The 9,141-nt window shown below is 43.2% G+C and overlaps 1 protein-coding gene and 1 long non-coding RNA gene across 2 annotated transcripts in view; both read left to right on the top strand.

The window, feature by feature from the left end:
- Window positions 1–1,022: 1,022 nt before the first annotated feature.
- Window positions 1,023–5,040, top strand: LOC103668091. Its single transcript, XR_569931.2, has 4 exons — window positions 1,023–1,228; window positions 3,009–3,151; window positions 3,978–4,162; window positions 4,367–5,040. It is a non-coding gene; the product is annotated as an uncharacterized LOC103668091 (long non-coding RNA).
- A 669-nt stretch (window positions 5,041–5,709) lies between these two features.
- CLCN4 (chloride voltage-gated channel 4) overlaps window positions 5,710–9,141 on the top strand; it is a 101,708-nt gene continuing 98,276 nt past the window's right edge. Inside the window, 2 exon segments of the mRNA XM_040634595.1 lie at window positions 5,710–5,840; window positions 6,991–7,251. The gene's annotated coding sequence lies outside the window, so the exon portion shown is untranslated.

Here is a 9,141-nt window from a genome sequence, read left to right as displayed (position 1 = left end):
TCTGTATTGTCTGTATGTCTGTGTATGTATGTTACAGATGTGTGATATTTTTCTCTGGATGGTATTGCCAAATCTAATTTGTAAAGAGCTCTATTTAATTCGCTTAAAGAGATTTGTTTATATTAATCGAGTATACTCTCAGAAATGTAGAAAGTAACCCAAATATTTTTTTCAAGTCCACACGATCTGCAATAATCTTTGATAAATAAAAATTAATTTAAATTCGTTGGTTTAATAGAAGCAAGCATGTCTTCAAAATTTGTCAACCAAAAAATTACTAATAGTTAACTATTTGAAGTCTAATCCAAGCATCATTGTTTAAAAGAAATAATTTTGGGGAGCCTGGCTGGCTCAGGTGGCAGAGGGTGCCAACTCTATCTCGGGGGTTGTGAGTTTGAGCTCCACATTGGGTGTAGAGATTACTTAAAAATAATATTTTGGGGCCCCTGGGTGGCTCAGTCAGTTAAGCGCCTGCGTTTGGCTCAGGTCACGATCCCGGGATCCTGGGATCCAGTCCCTCATTGGGCTCCCTGCTCTGTGGGGACTCTGCTTCTCCCCCTCGGCCCGCTCCTGCTGTCTCTCTCTCTGTCTTTCTCTCAAATAAATAAATAAAAATAAAATCTTTTAAAAAAGCAATTTAAACAAGTGTAAATAAGGTCAAAGTTTATGCTCAATTAAATGAAACGATGGCTATTCAGTGATCTCACTCATTTCCAAATAAGATTAACATTAAATGTGAAACATCAGTTTATCTACTTTTGGTTTTTTAGTTTTTACTGAGAGAAACGAATATGTGGGTCTGTTAATAACCACGTTTTATGCCACGTTGAAAAACTTATGAGAAAGAATACACTTCCAATAATTTTGAAATGTATTTATCAGGATGCTGCTATGTGATAGCTCGCGGGGGCCTGCTTCCTAGTTTTCCCTGGAAAGGAAAGATTACGAATAGTTTAAGAAGTTGGGAGAAGTGCTGCGACCGCAAAACGAACCAAAGAGAGGAAGTCAGAGCACTTGGAACAAGCAGCCGAAGCTAACTGTGCACAAGCCCCGCTCGGGCTCCGGGAGCGGGGAGCGCAGGCGCCCCTGTGAAGGGTGAGATGCAATGGGGCGCCCAGGCCAGCTGCTTCCTGCTGCGCGAGGATTTACCGTAACTTCCTGTTTCTCCAACTGGGCTCCCAGACCCTTGGTGTGTGAGCATTAGCCTTTATTTAAATAGAAAATACAGGTATGATCTACACCTATCTAGATAAATGGGTAACATATATCTTCAATTTTATCTCTAATTTATAGATGGATTTATTCTAGATGGATTTATTGTCTGTATATAGATAAAAGGATGATTTCATAAAGTGCAAAGTAGAGTGCGTGCATGGCGTATACTGAAAATAAGAAATACGTGTCAGCTCATGAAACTTTTATTTCAGTTACTTACATGGTTTTATTGGGGTCAGTATGTGCGGGGCCGTAATATACACGCTCGCTCTTGCTGTGGAATGATCCAACGGGTTTGAAAGCCACCGCTCTTCTACCACAGTAAACTGAGAAACGACAGGGTCTTTGTGGCCAACTGAAAAGGCCAGTGCAAGAACAACTACCCTTGGGAAAAAGAAAAGAAAAAAGTAAAAGAACAAAAGAGGGGGAGAAGAAAAAAGTATTTAAAAGCTCTTCCCCCATTTTCTGTAACTACTCGCAAGGCTGGGAATTCTGATGGCGGCTTCCCAGCAATTTACAGCTGTGCCATCAGCTTGGACCTTGCTGTTCCATCTTTCGAATTTTTATTCTGTCTGTTGAGCTTAGAGCAAGAGCCTTCAGCAATAATGCGGGGATCCTGTTGCCCTTGTCTGTCGTATCATCCGCAGTCTCACTTGTCACGTCAGGATGAGCCTGGAGACACGAGTGAATCTCACGCTGTAATTTGCAAAAAGCATTTGGTTTATTTGAAGTGCATTGCACAGAAGGGATGTCTACTCATTGGACGTGGCGCAGAGGCGAGTGTGCCGGCCTCTCGGAGTACTTCTGTGATTATTCCCTCGCTCCAGCCTTGGGCCATTTCTTTCCTAGATAAGCTTTGTAAGCTTTTGAAATCAAGAAAATAACATTTCAACCAGTAAAATGGAAGATGTCAGAAAAAAGAGGGTTTCGTTTGCTTGTTTTTGTTTTTTAGTTTTACAAAACTACTAGAAACAATAAGGATGAAAGAAAGTGACTGCATATGAAAAGGAGGAGGTGTGTTTTGGGGAAAAGAAGGTATGAGGGATGGAGATGCATTTTTGGTAAGGGGGAAAAAGAAAGTAATTTCATCCTAAAGGAAAACCATTGTTCCAGAATAAGAAAGGAAAAAGACAGGACAAAACCTAAATGGATACGGAAAGTTGTAGAAAACTTGAGGAAAAGGGATCTTGAGAAAGGAATCTTCTGTGTGGCCAAGGAGACTGAGATTAAAATGGATTTATTTAAACTAAAAAGAAAAAAAAAGGGAAGAATTTTAATATCAAAAGTGCAGTGGCGCAAAATTAGAATTTGGTTTTCTCTCTGTTAAAAGGACGAAGTTTTCTTAGATTATTGGTCTGTTCTTAATAAGAACTTGCAAGCAAAGTTTTTTCTTTACCTTTTATGTAATCTGCCTAAAAAACAAAGATTCTGTGTTTTGTCTTTATCAGGTTACTTAAGCAAACTCTCTTCTTTATGTATAAAGCTAAGGTTTTTTTTCAACTAACTTTAATGTTATGCTCCATTTCATGGGAAGCATTGTCAAATAAGAAGTGATGCTAAACTTTCTTTAGGAAATATTTATATGGACGTTGTTAATATAAACGTTGCAGAAATTATATGAAGTTCATGGGGGGATCTGATGTACTGACATAGTGTTATCAGTCATAATTCCAGCTATTGTCTTAAACTATTGTATATCGGAGAAATAACCAAACTTTCTTGTCAGTTGCATTATAATGAATTCTCATCTGATCTTAACCAGTGCCAACTTTTAAGCCTTTTGTCATTTACAGATAGTTACCGTTTTATTCTGATGCTCTTGCAAAAATGTTCCTGCAAAAATGCTTTATCTTTGAGGAGATTCATGAAAAAGGTCCTGACCAGTACTCTGTAGAATACAGGTTTCTGATGACTTCAAGATCATACACTGAACTGGGTAAGAATTTCTGAAACTTTCATGGAAAAGTGATGAATTCATCAAACTAACAAAAGATCGAGATCAACAAGAATTAATTACAGGAGACCAGATGAATTAATGAAGATGATTAGAATTTTTATGACTTCATTTAAAATATTGCTGGTTCTTTAATGTTTTGTTTGCAGATTTAAAAGGATCTGAAAGAACATGATCAATCACTATTCCTGCTGCACGTATATAAATAATCAGGCCATGCTGATTAAAAGTCAACTTAATTTGCAAAACAAATTAGTCTTGCCATGGTTGTCTTTGATGGAAATGGAAATGATCATGGAGAGAAATTTATGTTTCAGTAAGACGCCCCGGTGGATACTAGATTCTGGTGCTGTTGATTATCTCTGAGGTTTATTTTCCACCTGTAAACTGGACTGGATCCCGAGTTCTAGCTTCCTCCAGTATTTGGCTAAAACTCTCCAGACTAGCATTTCCGATTTTCTCCCACTATTTTCACTTGGAATCACTATGAAACTAAACCTGCTTTTCCCCCCCAAAGCCACGCAAGCTGAAACCTGACAACTCGATATAGACTTCAAAGGAACCACAGCAGCCCCTGTGCGATAGATCTTCGTGCCTGCTGCTGTGCAGCCACTCAGGTCACCAGGGACATTGACGCTGCAAACAGGAAAACCTGTCTGATTGCCTGACTGCACTGCTTGCGCTCTATCTAAAGATACTTAGAATCCGACTTTTAGAAATCTTCTCAACTGACTGCTCTCCAAACTCAGAAAATGGAATTTCTAATTTGCTTGAACTATTAATCTTTGTTTTTCTTTTGTTTCCATAGACATGCCTTTCTTTAAATGACCTGATTGCTCACATCATATAGACGCCTAATTCAGGTGGAAGCGAGCCCACGTGCAACAGCATCTCCTGAAATACAACATTCTCAAGTTCATCCTGACCCGGGTCATCATGAGGATATGTGTTCGCTAATACATCATGTTATGCCTATGTAAATAACTTAAAATGGTATGTATGTATGTATTTATTTGAGAGAGAGAGGTGGCGAAAAGCGAGCATGAGCAGGGAGGAGAGGGAGAAGCAGGCTCCTGCTGGGCAGGGAGTCAGACGTGGGGCTCAATCCCAGGACCCTGGGATCATGACCAGAGCTGAAGGCAGATGCTTAACTCACTGAGCCACCCAGGCGCCCCTTAAAATGTTTTTTTTTTGTAGATTGACTAGTAAAGTGAAACCTGAATCTGATTACAGCCCATTGGATTTGTTTGGTTGGTTAAACCATGGCTCCTGGGTATCTCTGCTCTGGGGAAGTTATCAATGCTTGGCTCTCGTTTTCCCTATAATCATCATATTGACCTTTCTCGTGCATTGTATGCTCTCGACGCTTTTAAATGCCTGTTGGCTGCCAATCACATGCCAGATGGTATCCATCAAGATCAGGCAACTGTTGAAATCAACAATAACCACATGAGTGAAGACGATGGTGACCGCGCGGCCCTCTGGCTTGATGACTCAGCTAATGGAACCAGCAAATGTGTGATCTTCCAGCCTGACTACGTCAACGGTGGTAACCGAGAATAATGCTGTAACGGCTGGTCATACTCTGAGCCTGCTGAGCGTATGACCCAAAAGGGGGCAATTGCTAAAATTTAGAAACGAAGGAAGACCAACCTTGAAGGGTCCCTGAGCAGACAGAACCAGTTTGGTCATGCAGGTGAAGCTTAATTTGGGTTATCGTGCAAGGCTAACTGGACCGGGTCATTTCTTGCTTGTGTCTCTGAAAATGATAAGCAAACCTTGAACTGCTTCCCAAAGTTGATACGACTGGTAACCACTGAAAATTGTAAAATTATCACTGTGAAGAATAAACAGTCACAGCTTTCTCATTGGATAACCTGCTTTATAACAACGCACCCCTGAGTCTCATTCCATGATTTGGTGGGAGTGCTCCCGGTTTGCAGACTTCCTGGTGCGTGCGCAATAGTTTTTTTACTAACTGCTACTTCAGTGATTCCTTTGGTTTTCTTTCTGCTATTCTGAACCTTTGACAGAAGTCATCTCATTGTGTTGAAAATGCCCCGGGCCTTTGAGGCCTTTCCTGAACCGCCTGCTTGCTGTAATGTTCTTTACACTTGAGCAGTCCCCTCCAAAAGAGAAGGCGAAACTAACCTATTGGCAAAAAAAATCGGCCCACAATGAGGAAGGTGCCTTTACTTGAATCATTTCTGCCGGGCTTGAGCGCAGAGCAAGTCATTTCAGACCGCGGGAGGCCTTCTTGCAGCCCCCGCCCGCCCCGCCGCCCGGTGAGTGCTGGCACTCTGTCGCAGCAGCCGGTGCGGCCCGGCCTCTCGGGGCAGGGCGTCCTGTGTCGTGGCCGCTAGGTTCCCTGTGGCCCGGAACGCACCGAGCGTAGGCGGCGAACGAGGCGGGCATGGCGGGCCTCCAGAGCCGAGAGGTGACCCAGCTGGCTGGGCCGGACTGAGTGGCTGGGCCCCGCACGTGACCACCCGGCCCGGCTCCGCGGGGGGTGGGGGTGGGGCCGCCCTGGGCGCCGGAGGATGAAATCGACATTTGCCTCGGGCAGGAAAGTGAGCCTGTCAGATTCCTTCTCCACTAGACCCTCCACCCAGGGGAGCGGGGGATTGCGGTAGCCTTTTAACTCTGTATCTCAGGAACCAGAAAGCAAAAGGTAAGTTACTTATCACCTAGAAAAACAAGCTGGAGAGGAGTGACCTACAAAACCACACGGCCACATTGTTGGGTTTTAAAATCCGGTGCAGAAAATAGATCGTTGTGAGGGACGAGGGCCCATATTTATGGCCCAAATTAGAGGCTGACCTTCTGAACAGAGATTTGGTTAATCTGGAGGGAAGGGTGGCAAAAGGGCCCAGGTTAAATATAGAAGTACACCAAAGCAGCTGCGATAAATAGCAAGTAGGTAACTCTTGGCTGCCTAAACAATCTATTTCGCATCTCTTTCGCGGGGGCAGGAGGCCAGGGAATGTTGAAATTGTAACTTAAACTCTATTGAAAGTAAACTGGTAAATGAAACTGGGATACAGGTAAGACCAGTTTCTGCTTTTGTCCTTTCACATTTCAAAACCGTTTATATGGTTTGGCAGAAGAAAACTTGATGGGTTCACTGCTTGAGTTTGAAATATGCCATTTCAGGTTTACATGATCACTGCTGGAATTTTCTAAGGCTTTCTAGGCAAGGCTGTTTCAGTTGTGAATGAGAAATGTTGACATCGTTCATATTTTCTGTGATTGTAAGATGACTCACTTCTGCAGAATGTGGTAAAAATTAAAAAACGTGAAATGAGTTATTGTGAATTAACTCTTTCATGTCTGAGAGATCAAATTCCTTGCCAGAAGATTTAAGAAAACAGACACAAGTACAACCGTGCTCATGCAATAGTGCTTTATTTTAAATAAGCAAATATTCCAGTAAGTGGTATGAATTTGTGGTATCCCATTTTTTCCTTTGGCAAATGCAAGTTAATATTAGAATGTAGCTATTGAGAGTAAATAAAAGCATTATTCATTAGTGCAATTAGCATAATATTCCATAATGAATATGCTTCAAATTAAAGTATTTAGTATATTAAATGATTTGAAACACTGAACCTCTGTGCAAAGTACTTCCGTGCACTTTATATTTTAACTCTCATTTTGATTTACACAAAATATATCTCTCCGTTTCATTTGATAAAGACTCTTAAAAATAAAACCCTTTCATTACTAATCCCTTTATTGCTAACTCTTTGGAAATCCTATTACACGCTTGGAGCCTGTAACCATTTGGACTTCTCCTTCTGTGTGCTGTTTGTTGCCCATAGTCGGTGAAAGCTGCGCACATCAAGCGGACCTCCCAGAGGGGAGACGCGAGCGGGGCTTCCCGGCCGCTTGTTCCTCACCTCCGGGGACTTCCAGGGTCTTCCTCGCCTCCACCCCCTCCCCGCCTCGCCCCGAGGGCGTCACGTGCCGGCGTGGGGCCCGCCTCCGGTGACGTCACCGCGCTCGCAGGCGTCGCGCTGAAGAAAGGATGCTCTAGGATGCTGTGCAGGTGGGCGGCGGGGATGCGCCATGCGGCAATGCAGGTAAGGGGCGCGCGGCGCGCACTCTGCAGGCGCAGCCGGGGCCTGCAAGCCTGCACCCCGTCCGCGCCCCAGAAAGCGAAAGTGGGGGTCTTTGGCCGCTGCGGCTGCTGCATGCACCGGGGGGGGGGGATGCAGGGCGTGGGGGGGGGAGGTGTTGTGTTGCAGGCCCACGCGTGACTTCGAGCTTGGCATGCCCATCCGGGAAAGTGGGCAGGGGCCAGACAGGAAGACCGGGGCCTCTTGCTCAGGAGAGGAAAAAAAAATCTGGAATGATTACCATACATGCATTATAAAGAGAGTAAGGGGCTTGTCAAAGATAACTGTCAACTGTTTTCCAGCTGTCATTGTGCTGCTTAAATAATGACACATTTACTAATTCTCCTTACAGGGGTTTGTCCTCGGTATTTGGCCTGATTTCTTTTAAAGCAAAAGCTGCTTTACTCTGAATGGGATGGAAACATATTGGTTAGCAATTTAAAGAGCCAAATGTGCAATATGAATCGTTTTGCATTATTTTGCAAGGTTCCAGTGTTTAAAGGGGATATGTCAGAAATGCATTTCCCCCCTCCCCGCAGGTGTTTTAAGTAGATTGGAAAATAACAGTATCCAATAAAATAAAATGCAACCTCTGAAGATTAACTGCCAGTGTAAGAGACAGCGAATCAGTACATCTCTTAAGAACAAAATGGTTTTTAGAAGGGGGTGGGGTGGAGACGATCACCCAAACCGAAGAATTCCCAGTGTTCTTTTTAATTTCCGTGCAGAATAATTAGCCTGTTGGAAGAAGGGGCTTGATGACTCAGCGGCAGATGGAGGGGGGGGGTCAGGTGACTTTTCAGTTCTGGCCGGTTGTGGGGTGGGGGGTGGGATTTTTAATGGACTCTGTTAAAGCGTTCTGACCTGTTTACATTCCTTTCTCTGGGTCAAATAGGGCCCGAGGCCGGGACAGGGGTGGGCACCCTTAGGAGGAGAATGTGGCGCTCTTTTCTGTAAAACATGACCCCTCTGGAAGTTGGGGTGTCAGTAAACTGTACTGGAACTCACACCATGAATAATTCGATTCCCCAGCAACTGTTGGAGGACAGTGTTAAAAAGCAATGCTATTTTAGTTTATAATAGAAAGGTTTTTAATTATTTTCCCCTTGCAGTGGGCTTACCATCAGGCAGCCCAGATAGCTTTGGCTCTAAGAAGGGGATTATAGACTTCTCTCTGCTTTATTTTCTCACCAATTTTCAGTTGATTTGCTCTGATTATATATTTCAGAGTAAGGCAGAGCTATGAAAACAATGGGGAATTCTTTTCCAGCTTAGAACTTTATAAGATTGCCATCCAGAAGACATCAAGGAGAAGAGAGGATGTGAGCCCTGTTTAAAGAAATATGGGGATAGAGATGGGGTGAAGTCTGCAAAGAAAAATGGGGATGGGATGGGGTGAAGTCAGTGAGACTTACCTTTGATTTTGCTAAAATCAAACTGATGTCTGTGTGAAATTAACGCTGTGTCAGAAAATGACCTGGCAGGGTACTGGGCCGTAGTCTTGCGTATACTTCAGCCTAGAGATCCAGAGGTCAAAATCGTATCTTTGTTCCTACCCGCGCCTATATATTTATATATTCATACATTCATGTCTCCGTCTCTACACCTATGTCTGCTTCTGTAGGCCTTTTTTTTTTTTAAAATTACGCTTATGTAAGAAAATGCCACGCTGTTTTCCAAGGTGGGCATACCATTTTGCATTCCTGCCAGCAATGTATGAGAATTTCAGTTACTCAGGATCTTGCCAGCACCTTGGTTTGGTTTGGTTTGGTTTTGTTAATTTTAGCTGTGCTCGTAGGTATGTAGGGGTTATCTCTTTGTGCTTATTTTTTTTTAAGTGAATGAGTCTTAATC

This window comes from Ursus maritimus, assembly GCF_017311325.1.
Source record: "Ursus maritimus isolate PB19 chromosome X unlocalized genomic scaffold, ASM1731132v1 scaffold_X1, whole genome shotgun sequence".
Taxonomy (NCBI): domain Eukaryota; kingdom Metazoa; phylum Chordata; class Mammalia; order Carnivora; family Ursidae; genus Ursus; species Ursus maritimus.
Note: the sequence above shows the minus strand (reverse complement) of the source record. Positions and strands in the feature narration are given on the sequence as shown.